Source organism: Cervus elaphus, chromosome 31, assembly GCF_910594005.1.
Source record: "Cervus elaphus chromosome 31, mCerEla1.1, whole genome shotgun sequence".
NCBI classification, from domain to species: domain Eukaryota; kingdom Metazoa; phylum Chordata; class Mammalia; order Artiodactyla; family Cervidae; genus Cervus; species Cervus elaphus.
The window spans coordinates 28,407,259-28,423,633 of record NC_057845.1 but is presented as its reverse complement, the minus strand read 5'-3'; positions in this window follow the sequence as shown (position 1 = coordinate 28,423,633).

The following is a 16,375-nucleotide window of genomic DNA, read 5'->3' as shown; positions in this document are numbered from 1 at the left end:
TTCTCCTAATGGTAAATGAGGGCTTCCCTGATGACTCAGATGGCAAAGAATCCATCTGCAGTGCAGGAGATCCAGGTTCGATCCCTGGGTCAGGAAGATCACCTGAAGAAGGGAATGGCAACCCACTCCAGTATTCTTGCCTGAAAAGTCCCATGGACAGAGGAGCCTGGTGGGGGTAACAAAGAGTCAGGGACTAGACGACTAAGTGATTAAGTACACACATGCGCACACGCACGCGCACACACACACACACAACAAATGATTCTGTGCACCTTTTCATATACTTTTAATCTGTATATCTTTGCTGAGGCAACCACTCAGGTCTTTTGCCCAGTTTTTAAGTGTACTGATTGATTTCTTATCATTTACTTGCAAGGGTTCTTTGAATACAATACTTATAAGAGTTCTTTGAGTACAAATCCTTTAGAATATATGTGATTTTAAAATATTTTAATTTAGTTCACATCGTTTCATTTTTGCCAGTATCTTCCACAGAGTAAAATATTTTAATATTCAAAGGCCAATTTATTATTATTTTCTTTCCTTCAAGGTTCATGATTTTGGTGCTCTATCTAGAATCATTATGAGACCTAATGTCACACATTTTCTCATGTATTTTTTTCTGAAAGTTTTATATTTGTGCATTTTTACATACAGGTTTATGACTCATCTTTAGTTAATTTTTGTGTAAGAAGTAGAAAAGAAGTAAAACAAAACAAAACAAAACTAATATGGGGAAAGATTGAGGGCAGGAGGAGAAGGGCAGTGTCAGGGGACGTTCAACTTTAAGGGATCCAATATGTTGTTTTCTTCCTTTGTGTGCTGTTTCTCAAGACTCTCTGTTCCTTATCAGTTCCTGGAAAACAGGAACGAGCAGAGCTGCACGCAATTCTTAGGACTGAGATCATGGGAAAGAGCACCTGCTTGGATTCCTTTCAGTGACTCCCTTCAGTGACTCCCTTCAGTGACCCTTTAGGTCTATCCATTTTGTTGCAACTGGTGGAATTTCATTCTTTTTAATGACTGAGTAATCGCTTTATTGAAGATATATAAGCATGCATTGCTGCAAATAAAGTACCCTTGTTTCACTCGAGACTTGGGTCCCCTGCGTCCTTCTTCTCTTTGACTCCAGTCTGCAAGTCCCGGTCTACGAAGACCGAGACAGGGCAGCAGAGGATGAGATGGTTGGATGGCACCACCCACTAAATGGACATGAGTTTGAGCAGACTCGGGGAGATACTGATGGATAGGGAAGCCTAGTGTGCTACATTCCATGGGGTTGCAAAGAATCAGACATGACTTAGTGACTAAATGGTAACAACCTGATTTACATATTTCTGGATTAAATATTCTACTATTTTATTAATGATTTTTTTGTGTGTAAGTTTATGAAAGATATTGGTTTGTAGCCCCCCCTTTTTTTTCTTTCACTGTCTTTATCAGCTTTGATATTAGTGTAAGTTAGTCTTGATTGGAAAATATTCCTTCTATTTATATTTTCTGGAAGATATTATTGATATATAGAATTAGTACTATTTCATCATAACTGTTGGGTGCATTCACTAGTGTAATCATTTGGGTCTGTTGTTTTCTGTGTTTGAAAGTTATTGATTATTGATTGAATTTCTATGATAGATGCATGGCAGCATTCTCTAATTTTCTCTTTGTGAGTAGTGGTAGTGTTCAAGGAATTGGTGCATTTCATCTAAGTAATCAAAACTGTGAGCATGGAATTCTTTGTGGTAGTCCCTTTTAATCTTTTTTAATGTCCTTTAGATTAACAGTGATTTTTCCCTCATTTGGGCTTCCCTAGTGGCTTAGTTGGTAAAGAATCTGACCACAGTGTAGTAGACCTGGGTTCGATCCCTGGGTCAGGAAGATCCCCTAGAGAAAGAAATGGCAACCTACTCCGGTAATTTTGCTTGGAGAATTCCATGGACAGAGGAGCCAGGCAGGCTACAGTACATGGGAGCAGAGAGTCAGACACGACTGTGTGACTAAATAAAACCCTCATTTATTTCTGATGTTGACTACTTGTATCTTTTCTCTCATTTTTTTACATTATTCTGAATATAGTTTTGTCATTTTTATTGATCTTTTCAAAGAACCAAATTTTGGGTTTCTCATTTTTCTCTATTGATTTCCTGTTTTGAATTTTATTCACTCTAGATTTAATATGATCACCTTCCATAATTTCTTATGATGGAAAATTAGGTTATTTAAAATATTCTTCATTCCCATATAGGCTTCAACAACATGAGTTTCTCTCTAACAATGGTTTCACTGAATCCCACAAATATTGATAACGATTTTTTCATTTTCATTCTATTTAAAATATTTTAAAATGTTTTCTAGATAGTTCTTTGATCAGTAGTCTATTTAAAAATGTGTTGTTCACTTTCCAAAGATTTGAACATATTCCAATTTCCAATGACAAAGTTTTGATATTTTCATTTAAGTTCTTTGTGGTCTCAACATATATTTTATATGATGTTTTACTCTTTAAATTTGTGAAGATTAGTTTTATGGCTCAGAATGTGTTCTATCTTGGTCAACAGCCTAGGTGAGTTTGATAAGAATATATATTCTGCTGTTGGATATACGTTATTGTATGGCATTCAGCTATTGGATATATTATTTTATACAATTTTATTGGGCTGAATATTTTATAGCTGTCAATTTATAGTAAACATTGAAGTAAGTAGGCCTTCAATGTGAAGTTTGATGTTAATCTAGTTAGGACCCATACAGTGTTCAATGTTTGCTGTATTTATAGGTGACAGAGACTATAAATTCCTCTAGAGTTTTAGTTTGTTTTATTTTTTTCCTCCTGTCTTGGCTATGCCCTTCCTTAGGTTGCTCCTCAGGCAGATTCTGTGTCTTGCACCTCTTTCAGTTGAAGTCAATTGATTTGTTTTTTGTTGTTTTTGTTGTTGTTGTTGTTTTTATGGAAGGTCTATGACATGATGATAAGGATGAAAAAAAGAAACATTTCATAAATAATTCAATTAGGTCTCAGTCTTTTAATGAACCTGTATTTCAGAACTGTGACTTTCATGACTATTTCTGACCCTCCTCTAGTTGTATAAACATTTTTTCTCCGTTCCTTACCACCTTCCCTGTCTATAATCAGTTTCTTGAAGCCCTGTAGTAGTATCTGCTTCTGGAGAGATAAGAATTAAATGTTGTTTCAGATTAAAAAAAAAAACAACTTTTTTTAAACTTAGTATTCTTAGTTTTCAGTGTTCATAAATTGATTCTTGGAACCAAAATGCTAAGGGCAGCCTGAGCATTAGGAAATAGTAGGAAATGTCCATGATGGCTATTAGGCATTTCAATACAACCACAGAAAACATTTTTAGAAGACGGTGACTGCAGCCATGAAATTAAAAGATGCTTACTCCTTGGGAAAAAAGTTATGACCAACCCAGACAGCTTACTGAAAAGCAGAGACATTGCTTTACCAACAAAGGACTATTTAGTCAAAGCTATATTTTTTCTAGTAGTCATGTATGGATGTGAGAGTTGGACTGTAAAGAAAGCTGAGTGCTGAAAAACTTACACTTCTGAAGTGGTGTTGAAGAAGACTCTTGAGAGTCCTTTGGACAGCAAGGAGATCCAACCAGCCATCCTAAAGGAAATAAATCCTGAATATTCACTGGAAGGACTGATGCTGAAGCGGAAACTCCAATACTTTGGCCACCTGATGTGAAGAACTGACTCATTTGAAAAGACCCTGATGCTGGGAAAGATTGAAGGCGGGAGGAGAAGGAGATGACAGAGAATGAGATGGTTGGATGGCATCACCGACTCAATGGACATGAGTCTGAGTAAACTCCGGGAGTTGGTGATGGACAGGGAGGCCTGGTGTACTGCGGTCCTTGGGGTCACAAAGAGTCGCACACAACTGAGCGACTGAACTGAACTGAGACTTTTGAAGATATATTTGACTATTTTTCATCCAATGACACAGATTGTTTCTTTGTAGGATTAGTTTAAAGGCATTTTAATAATGCTTTTTTCAAACCTGTCTCATATTTTTCATGATACATTCAATTCTAATTCAAAATAGTAAACTGTAAATAAACACAACTCAGAACTGGTCTGAATTTCATTAGAATCTAATTATTTATTTCTATGTGGAGAGAATGTGAAAAGAAGAAGCAAATGATTATTATTTCAGCTGCATGAAATATTTTCAGCTCTCTCTGATCTATGCTATTCTGAGTCTCTGCATGTATGCTATGTGAATAGAGTCAATACAGATGAGGACTGCATACCTTGTCTATGGATCATTTAAAACTATCTATAGTGACATTTTTGATGGGATATATACTTAAGATGTAAACCAAAGCTAAAGAGAGAGCAAATACATATGAGCTTCTAAAATACATGGCTGTTTCCAAGAGATAAGTATTTTCTTAACTAAAGGTTGTTTTAAATGTAATTTGAGTGTTTCTTTTAAGTGTTGCAGACCAAATTTTATGAAAAAAGGCAAGATTATATGGTTCTATATTAGTAAAAGTAGGGGTTAAAGAAGAATTACCGAATGGACTCCTAAAAAGGCGACTCTTACCACAGCTCAGTAAACACGATGACTGCTGTCTGGGACTAAAGATTCATTTTGTTTTTCTCTGGATTTCTTTGCCAGTGGGGAAAGCTAAGTAATACTGCTGTCTTTTCAGTCATCCTTATCATAAACGATCACTCTGCGTGGCATGTGGTAATTATTCCAGCCGTCTCTTTTCCCCCCTATTAGATTAATAGTTGCTAATTATGATTCCTCTCTCCTGCACTGCTATTGTGTACACATTTCTAATTCTCTTCATTACACCAGTGAGTACGGATAATTATGATTATAAGTTATCCATCTACCTTTTCAAGGACAGTGAGCAATGTAATTCTGTGAAGGCCTGGAGTGTGTATATGTTTGTGTGTGTGTGTCTGTGTGTGTGAGACAGAGGGGGGAGATGAAAGAGACAGAGAAAACATGATCATTTTGAATAAATATAAATTACATACATTAATATAATTAATTTATGTTTTTACTTTTTATTTAAAAAAAAGGTAAAAATAAATCAATACAATGCTAGTCATATTGTAAGCACTTACTCTGAACACTGAGTAAGAACATCTCCCTGTCCCTCAAAGATCTTCAACCTGCTAGTGGATCCAAACTCTTGATTCTACTTATATATTTGAAGATTTCATATTCCATAATTAGTGATAAGGTTAAACCACAAGGATATATACTATCATACAAAATAAAATTCATGACATATTGTATAATTTTATAATGTCCAAGAGGAGTTTGATGAAGGTAATAGAGAGAAAGGACTTGGACAATTAAAGGTAAAGGGCTAGTCATCCTCGAGAGGAACAGTGACCGAAAATAGAGGTAATGTATTCTGAAGAGACCCATTCCTGCTCTTAAAAATATTAACTACAAAATAAGTTTCTAATGAATTTTGTACAAGAATAACACAGTAATTAGAAGGCAGAGCAAAATTAAAGGAGCAGGAAAAGATATTAGTTAGTCTTTTTTTCTCTAACAACATTTCTGAAGCACAGTGGAGAGTCAAGTCAAAACCCTGCTCTTTTGGAGGGAGGAAACTGTTGCTGGTATTTTCTTTACCTCCCCCTTCTCTTATGTGTGAGAGGAGAACCAGGGAGCCAACAGACCACCCTGCTGGCTTTGTAAAGTATTAATAAACAGTATTTAACGTGGTGTGTTAGTCACTCAGCCATGTCTGACTCTTTGCAACCCCCGCAGACTGTAGCTCACCAGGCTTCTCCATCTGTGGAATTCCCCAGGCAAGAATACTGGAGTGGTGTGCCATTCCCTTCTCCAGATGATCTTCCCAACCCAGGGATCGAACCCTGGTCTCCTGCATTGCAGGCAGATGCTTTATCATTTGTGCTGCAGGGAAGTCCTTTAAACGGTATTTAATAATCAATTACATATAGTGGGGAGAGCAGAAGGGGCAGCTCTCATGCCCTAGGATATTAACAGAGCTGAACAAGAAAAAGAAAAACTCCTCTTCCCCACTCCCCCACCTCCCCCCAAAAGACTAAGCTAAATAAAAGTCATGGACTTTTTGTTTATTATAGCCCACTCAACTTCCTTTCCCTCTTTGTAGAAGTGTTCTCCTTTCCGTTGCCATGCAGAGACTCCCACACAGTTTGCTATGGTTGCAGACCTGAATTGTATTCTCTGTTAATCCCCAATAAGCCCATCATTACTGGAGAAACATCTGATATTCCTTTTGTTTTAAATCAACATTTTGGTCACTCATAGGGGAACCAGAGAAGACGCTGAGAGGTTCCAGGTCTGATGGGCAAATAGATACAGTTCCTACAAGCACATTGTGAGCATGTTGTGGCTAACTGCTATTATCATCAACCTTGTTGTTTGAAGGAACCTCTTTCCCCTGGATTCCAGCTCACTCCCTCTTTGCCTCTGAAGCTCTTCAGACTTTATTTGGAATCTAGTTAAAGGTTTTGCTGTTTCTGGTTAAAGCCTGTTCTGTATGCAGGTATTCATTTGATATTTTGGTTTGATTTTGATCTCAGGCTGCTTCAGGTAAAGCTGCCTAGTGTTTAACCCATTCTCTTGAGATGAGGGGCTGCCTCACTTGAACCTGTGCAGGCTCAGTCATCAACTCAGTTCCATGGCTCCTATTGAATCAGCAACCACCTTCCACATGGGCAAAATCTCCAGCTGACATGGGCAAAATTCATAATTTATCACTCATTGAGATTCAAATATATGTCTCAAAACCAATCTCTTGTTGGAATCTCTTCTCAGAATCAATCTCTTCTCAGAATTAATTATCCTCATACAATAAAGGCCTGGAGAAGGAATGGCAATCCACGCCGGTATTCTTGCCTGGAGAATCCCCAGGACAGAGGAGCCTGGCAGGCTACAGTACATGGGATCACAAGAGTAGAACACAATTTAACAACAAAACCACCACCACCACCACCATATAATAAAGAAAGATTTCAGAACATAAAGCCCATAATAGACAATTACAAGGCTTAAGGTCTCCTTATCATCCATAACATTCTCATTTTAAATTCTAGCAAGCTTTTGTATTTATGTGATAGAATGTGATAGTAGGAATGGCATCCCATTACCTTTTCCATATGATATTGGTAGGAACAGTACACATGTTCTGCCAACCCTTCAGGAGAGGAAATTAAACAAAGGAATAAACACTTGGAGCTGGGGACCATAGAGAATCACCTTCTAGCCTGACCATCACATGTCCCATGAAGTGGATCTACATGTAAAGTTGATGATACTAAGGGCATCGGATGTGGTAAAAATTGTCTGAAGTTTCACAGTTGAAAATGGTAGAGCTGGGATCCTAACCCTACCCAAGCTCTCTTGTTCTAGAGCAAATACTTTTAACTTAAATGTATTCTACATCTCTCCATCATTAAATTATTAAAGGAACTGCTTTACATGATCCAAATGGTCATGAGTTTTCCAGTAGTCATGTATGGGTCTGAGAGTTGGACCATAAAAAAAGCTCAGTGCTGAAGAATCAATGCTTTCAAATTGTGGTGCTAATGAAGCTGGGAGATAGTGAAGGACAGGGAAGTCTGGCATACTGCAGTCCATGAGGTTGCAAAGAGTAGGACATGACTTAGTGACTGAACAACAAATGTCCATTTTAGCTCCTGAGAAGGCTATGTCATAGGACCAATCTTAAGTCACAGAATCAAGATGGAGTATGTATCTCTAGGTTTGAGAAAACCTGGAGAATAATTGCCTTGCAATATCCAGCTGGTATATATTTGGTAATGCTTATCTAGTAAATATACACTGCTAATATATTGTGGAGGACACAACATTAATATTATTGATATTATAATATTCAATATATCAATATTATTGATATTGATGTAGTATTACAAAGAGTCCTAAATTGAGGTCATAGATTGTAATACATGTAATACATATTACATAGACAGTAATAAGTCCTAAATTTGGATGCTAGAAGATTTTAGGCCCTCAGAATGAATTCAAACTTAAATTTGTTGTACTCAATAGAGTTGGGAGATGGGATGATAAATTTACATATTTACTCTCTGCCTATTCCAGAGACAATGAGTTGTGGAAGAGGCAGATGATCCAGTTAGACCTTCCTAATGAAAATCACTACCATAAACAAAAATCATTAGTTAAACTGAGGATTACTTGATAGCTACTTGATAATAAATCAGTTATTTCCATAAATTTAAGAGAGTGCATATGTATGCAGCAGCAATATATCTTCCCAGAGGATAAGAAAACAGTAGCAAAAGCACAATTGTAAATATTTGAAATAAAGTTAACATTAGTTGATCATGAATGGATTAGTAATGATGATAAAATAACAAAGATGATTATGAAACATAGATGCTTTCTGATTGGCTGGTGGGATTGAAAACGGAAAGCAGATTGGGAGATCTGAATTGTAGTGCATTTATCTTTAACTGAGTTAGAGAAAACCACTTAAACTTTAAGGAACTATGCATCCATTTTTTCATCTCCTTTCTCCCAGCGATTAGCTGTTAGATTGGAAAAAAAGAAAATAAATGGATGGTCAAAAGTAAAGCAAGCGATTAACTAATTAAATAATATTTTAAAATAAATAAAAGCACTTAAGTTCTGTGCTTCATGTTTTCTTATTGGTAAAATGATAGGATAATACTTACATTTATCAGTGTGAAAACAGGTAATACATATGAGAGAACTCTGAAAACAGCACTTTAAATGAATATAGATAGCCAAGAATTCATATTTTTATCCAACTTCTTTGTCCTTTATCTATCAAATGCCAATAATTTAGGCAATAAACATATATTTTGAAAAATACCACCTTAATATAAATATTTAAAGTAATCTAGATTTCAACGCATACAGGACGTTGACAATGAATAAGCAATTTTACATTGTGGCTATTTTAAAAAGAAAATGTGGGTCATTTTGCTGAGGGCATCACAAGCCATTCTTAAAATGGGTCTTTTCCTCATTTAACTTAATGGGAGAGATTACGACTTTTTACTTTCCAGGTGTAATTTGATGCCTTCAGATATTTCTCTGTTCACATTCCAATTAAATTAGATTAAATTGTTCCTATGGATGCAATTAACTCATTTGGTTTATAACAAGGAACTCATTATTATTAACGTAGGCTAAGAATCCAGGTTATTTTCCCGTCTATTTTTTTTTCTACTTTTCAAATGTTAATTCCAGTGAGCATAAAAAGTCATTCATCTCCCTGGGAAAAGTTTGTTCTGCAAGGCTATCAGTTACATCTTTCTGAGCTTGAAGCAGAGCATGAAGAATGAAATGGTTAAAAGCATTAGAAACAGCTTTTCTCCAAAAGCCAAAGGAAGGGTGAAGAATACTAAGTGAGGAGGTATAAAAAGAATAGAGGCACAAAATTGAGAAAATCTCCTTATCAAGATAGGAACCTATGGAAACACTTAAATGGAGGATTGAAATGCTGTGCCCAGGATAACATAACAAATCAGTAACATGTGACGTTGGGCTCTCTTAACCCTTATCTATGTATTCTTTCCTCAGTGCTACATATGGCCATCATGCACACTATTGTACAAAACAAAGTTAAAAAAAAAAAGAAAGAAAGAATTTTTCTTTTGTTAATATATAGTGAGATAACTTCTCTTCGTGTTTCTCCCCCTACACACTCCACCCCTACATCCCCCACGCAGTGCCATTAATGTGCATATCATTTTGTTATTCATGGCAATTCCATGAACAACACACACCAAACAGTTACAGGAAAGCTTTCATGCAATGCATTTGCTATTTAGAATGCTGAAACTTTATCTGGCTAAATGACAAATAATTTTCTCCAAGTCTTTTGAATTGAGTTTAGAAGAAAGAATTTCACTTACTCTTTAACGTTTACCCCCCCCCCCCCATTCACCCTGGTTTTTCAACTGTATATGGCAGTAAGTATGCTGGGTTTAGATGAACAAAATGAGGAATCAGGATATCTGGTTTTGCATCTCAGGCATATGAGTAACGTAATTTTTTATATTGGATACCATGAAACCAATGTTTCTGTTTCAGTCCCTTCTAACGTCAAATTACTGTATACTTTGTACTGAAATTAGGCTTCCCAGGTGGCTCAGTGGTAAAGAATCCACCTATCAATGCAGGAGATAGAGGAGACACCAATTCAACCCCTGGGTGGGGAAGATACTCTGGAGGAGGAAATGGCAACCCACTCCTGTATTCTTGCCTGGAGAATCCCATGGACAGAGGGGCCTAGTGGGTTACAGTTCATGGGATTGCAAAGAGTTGGACACGACTTACTGATTGAACACACACACACACACACACATGCATGTGCTAAAAGTGCAAGAATTTTGCTAGCCTTCCATATGTTGTAATAACATTTTTCAGAGTTGAGAGTTCCTAATGTTCACCCCTTCCAAAAAAAGTGCTATGATTTCTGATTAAGAAGGCTTGCTTTAGAGTTTTATGCCTTAAATTATTCTTCTGCTCCAGAAATATAAAACAGTGAATAGTATATACAGGTAGTAATTTTTTTAAAGTCAGTTTAAAAAACAAAATAAACATCTCCAGGGGCCACAAGCATAGCAAAACAACAACATTTAAAGTGAATGAGCAGGGCTGAAACTCTTGATTTCCTTAATGTTAGTCTGAAAGCCTGCAGAAGAGGCTGGCCCCATATCCTCTGTGTATATCCAAGAGCGTGACTGCAGGATGATATGGTAGCTCTGTTTTCAGTCTTGTAATAACTTACATTTTAATTTATCACATTATAATTTAACTTATAGTTTATATACTGCACATATTTAAAAAATATATTGTTAGAGCAGGACTGCTTTATAACTAGAGTCTGTGCACACTAATGCAAACAAGATATGTTTGAGGCTGTCAGGTCAACTATGAGGAAACAATTTTAAAACATGTATTTGGGTGAGATTACTAGACTTGCTAGTATGCAACTTGAAAACATATTTTCCATAAAAAGTGGTTAATCACTTGGAAGAGTTAATTTTATCTACTCTTCTCTGCATTGATATATACCTCCATTGAGCTCAGCTTGACTTTGATGAATATCCATCAAGTAACATACTTCCTCACTTAAGATTTTGCTGCCACTGAGAAATCACTTGATTAAACTTATCCTCAACCTCTTTGGTTACAAACTTGCAGAAGTTGTTATAAAAGTTATTTCCTGATAATTCTTTCATGTTCTATTTCTACAACCAGTTTTCCTTTCTTAATCCCATTGTTGTGTATTTTTTGCTACTTTTTTTTTTTTTTTTTGTCTACAACCAGGTTTATTTTTATTTGTCTTGTCAAAAATTCAGCTTTTGGTGATTTTTAAATCTTCTCAAAAATCTTATAATTTTTTTTTCATCCCAAGTTCTTTTCTGTCTCCTTCAGTATTTCAATTTCATTAGAACTTATTAAAAATATTTCTATTTGTACCTTTCTTTTCTAATGATCCCTGTTAGCACACTTTATTCTTTTTTCTGTTAAATGGGTAACAGGTTCCTCACTTGCAGCAGTCTGTTTAGTGGATTTTCAGTGTATCATAGTGAAAGATGTCAGTTACCTAGGGACATCTAGTGGAACTGGGGTACTAGGAGGAAGTGATATTAAGGACAATGATAAATCTATCTACCCGTTCTTTTCCACTGCCTCCTTGGGATGAGGAAGGCCCAGTAAGTTCAAACAAAGTAGCACTGTCTTCTTCTCAAAGAAAAAGAATCCCTCAGATTCTATCTTTCCCCCAGTTTTCTATGTTTCAATCTGTGTTATAAATCTTTCTAGTACTGGTCACAGGACTCCTGTGCAGTTCAAAGGGTGAAAAGTTCTCCACATTTTGTCAAGACTAGCTTTGCTTACAGGTATTAAGTTGCTATGCATACCCTTTTCCTCAAAAGCCTAAGTCTCAGTAGCTGCTTGCTCTTAGAGGAGTTAGGTAGGGACTCAGAATTTACAGCGAAAGGGAGAAGAAGAGTTCAAGATTTCATGTCTCAGCATCTTCTCTGGATCTTTCGAGAGAAAGGCTTTCCCTGGGCTAAGGAGACTATTCAATGCAGCAAAAAATTTTACAAGAAAAAAAATATTAAATCTCACCCAATCATATTCCTTTTTGCTTTAATTATATTCTGTTTCCTTTAAATCAGAGCTTAAAGTCAAAGCTTGAATTGGAAACACTTCAGAGTCATTCTAAATACATTTCCTTTTGCTGACTCCCACTTTTCACAATCTTACACTCAACTAGTTATTGAATCCAAGCAAAGATATGTTCACTTAATTTTCATAAATCTTGACTACTCTCACTGCCGGGGACATAATTTTTCACCTTTGTGCTAAATCATTGCAATAATTCTTAAACTGATATATTTTGCCTCTAGCACCTTCTTGTTTAGTGTCACCTTATAAGGTAGCACTGGAAACAAGCTGTTAAAACTCACTACTTTCCCAGTCACTAAGGAAACTTTCAGTTCCTTTCAGTTGCTCAATCATGTCCGACTCTTTGCGATCCCATAGACTATAGCACAGGCCTCCGTCTCCATCACCAACTCCTAAAGCTTAATCAAACTCACGTCCATCAAGTTGGTGATGCCATCCAACCATCTCATCCTCTGTTGAGCCCTTCTCCTGCCGTCAGTCTTTCCCAACATCAGGGTCTTTTCTAATGAATCAACTCTTCACATCAGGTGACCAAAGTATTTGGGCTTCAGCTTCAGCATCAGTCCTTCCAATGAATATTCAGGGTAGCTTTCCTTTAGGATTGACTGGTTTGGTCTCCTTGCAGTCCAAGGGACTCTCAAGAGTCTTCTCCAACAACACAGTTCAAAAGCATCAGTTCTTCAGTGCTCAGTTTTCTTTATGGTCCAACTCTCACATCCATACATGACTACTGGAAAAACCATAGCTTTGACTATACAAACCTTTGTAGCAAAGTTATGTCTCTGCTGTTTAATATGTTATCGAGGTTGGTCATAGCTTTTCTTCCAAAGAGCAAGCATCTTTTAATTTCATGGGTGCAGTCACCATCTGCAGTGATTTTGGAGCCCAAGAAAAGAAAGTCTGTCACAGATTCCATCGTTTCCCCATCTATTGCCATGAAGTGATGGGACCAGATGCCATGATATTTGTCTTTTGAATGTTGACTTAAGCCAGCTTTTTCACTCTCCCCTTTCACTTTCATCAAGAGGCTCTTTAGTTTCTCCTTGTCTTCTACAATATGGGTGGTGTCCTCTGCATATCAGAGGTTATTGATATTTTTCCCAGCAATCTTGATTCCAATCTCTACTTCATTCAGCCCGGCATTTTTCATGATGTACTCTGCATAGAAGTTAAATAAGCAGGGTGACAATATACAGCTTTGATGTACTACTCCTTTCCCAATTTTGAACCAGTCTGTTGTTCCATGTCTGGTTCTAACTGTTGCTTCTTGACCTGCATACAGGTTTCTCAGGAGACAGGTCAGGTGGTCTGGTATTCCCATCTCTTGAAGAATTTTCCAGTTTGTTTTGATCCACACAGTCAAAGGCTTTAACATAGTCAATGAAGCAGAAATAGATGCTTTTTTCTGGAATTCTCTTGCTTTTTCTATGATCCAAAGTTTATTGGCAATTTGGTATCTAGTTCCTCTGCCTTTTCTAAATCCATCTTGAACATTTGAAAGTTCTCAGTTCACATACTGTTGAAGCCTAGTTTGGAGAATTTTGAGCATTATTTGTTAGTGTGTGAGATGAGTGCAATTGTGTGATAGTTTGAATGTTCTTTGGCATTACCTTTCTTAGGGATTGGAATGAAAAACTGACCTTTTCCAGTCCTATGGTCACTCCTGAGTTTTCAAAATTTGCTGCCATATTGAGTGCAGTACTTTCAAACCACCATTTTTTAGGATTTGAAATAGCTCAGCTGGAATTCCATCACTTTTGTAGCTTTGTTCATAGTGATGCTTCCTAAGGTCACTTGACTTCGGACTCCAGGATGTCTGGGTCTAGGTGAGTGATCACACCATTGTGGTTATGTGGGTCATTAAGATCTTTTTTTGTATAGTTCTTCTGTGTATTATTGCAACCTCTTCTTAATCTCTTCTGCTGCTGTTAAGTCCATACCACTTTTGTCCTTTATTGTGCCCATCTTTGCATGAAATGTTCTCTTGAAGAGATCTCTAGTTTTTCTCAGTCTACTGTTTTCCTCCATTTCTTTGCATTGATGACAGGAAGGCTTTTTTATATCTCCTTGCTATTCTTTAGAACTCTGCATTGAGATGATATATTTTTCCTTTTCTCCTTTGCCTTTTACTTCTCTTCTTTTCTCAGCTATTTATAAGGACACTTCAGGCAACCATTATGCTTTTTGCATTTCTTTTTCTTGGGGATGATTTTGATCATCACCTACTATACAATGTGATGAACCTTTGCGCATAGTTCTTCAGGCACTCTGTCTATCAGATCTAATTCCTTTAATCTATTTGTCACTTCCACTATGTAATCCTTGGGGACTTGCTTTAGGTCATGCCTCAATGGTCTAATGGTTCTCCCTACTTTCTTCAATTTAAGTCTGAATTTTACAATGAGTTCATTATCTGAGTCACAGTCAGCTCTTGGTCTTGTCTTTGCTGACAGTATAGAGCTTCTCCATCTTTGGCTGCAAAGAATATAATCAATCTGATTTCAGTATTGACCATCTGGTGATGTCCATGTGTAGAGTCATCTCCTGTGTTGTTGGAAGAGTGTTTGCTATGACCAGTGCATTCTTTTGGCAAAGTTATGTTAGCCTTCACTCTGCTTTAAGGAAACTTTACTGCCCAGAGTTGTCTAAAAAATAGAAAATTCTTATAACAGCTTTTAAAATTTTGTCAAGATCTGAATTCATTTTTTGATCTTTTGCAATTCCACCTGTAGGCAATCCTCCTGCTCAGATTAGTCCACCTCATTAAGTGCCTTTCTCTACTGTAGTCAGTTTTCTTTTCCCAGTCCCCCTGGAACAAGGCACAACATTTGAAGAAATACACCAAGTTTCAAGTACTAACTCCCTCATTATAAGAGTGAGGCTCTAGAAGTTTTATTTAGTTACAGGAGCTAACATAAAATAACAAAATTAGTAAAATAAGTCTCTAGCACCTTGAGCAGTTCAAAGAAAAGTTTGCATTAATAAACTACATTATCATTCTTTTGAAGTACTATAGGAGATCAATTAGAAATTGATGTATATTTTATAGAATTATGATGTCATCAATAACAAGAATAAAAACTAGGAGGTTAGGCATAAAGTAAATAGAATTGTGGTTTCATACCTCTGTTTTCTCTAAACTCATTTATATATGTGATTGAAAGTGAAGTTGCTCAGTCATGTCTGACTCTCTGCGACCATGAGGACTGTAGCCCACCAGGCTCCTTTGTCTACAGAATACCCCAGGGAAGAATATTGAAGTGGGTAGCCATTCCCTTCTTCAGGGGATCTTCCAGATCCAGGAATCAAATCTGGGTCTCTTGCATTGCAGGAGGATTCTTTACCATCTGAGCCACCATCATATATATGTAATACTTTGATAAAATCATAAATATAAATGTCTCTAATTACTTTTTTCCCTGAACAGAATCTTTTCCCTATACTGATACCTGTGAAAGATGAACACAAACTTCTGAGCATGACTGCTTTTTCCCTCCACAAAATTGAGCACAAATCTTTCTAGAGGAAAACATGACTGTAGGTCAACTAACAGCAATTATTTTATTTATACTTTGTATATTGCTATTTCAGTAAAGAGTTGAAAGTATTCCAAGCATTTAATATGAAGATAGTATTGGTACCAAATACACATGAAGATGCTTTGTTTTGCTTCTTATGACTTGTTTGTCTTTAAGCACATCTTGAATAAAAATTTTGATCCACTTGATACCCGACTCTCCCTTAAGCGTCATTATTCTAATTATTTTATGGAGCACACTGATGTACTTAATGTTCTTTGTTCCTGCAGGGCACAACACCAGGAGATCATGTCTATTTTGTTTATTCTAATTAAAGGAGAAATGTGCAGGGACATCACAACCCACACCGTGGAGGCTTTCAGGAGTTGGCAATCTTTCTACACTTGGTATGATCTGGATCATGTAAGGGCTTGCTTGTACTCTCTAGCTATCAGGTTCATTGAGTTGCCAAGGTCTATAGATTTTGTGAGTATATGTAAATGAGCCATCATCCAGTATCTTAAATTGTTGTTGTTGTTGTTTAGTTTCTAAGTCTTGTCCAGCTCTTTTGTGACCCTGTGGACTGTAGGCCACGAGGCTCCTCTGTCCATGGGATTTTCCAGGCAAGAATACTGGAGTGGGTTGTCATTTC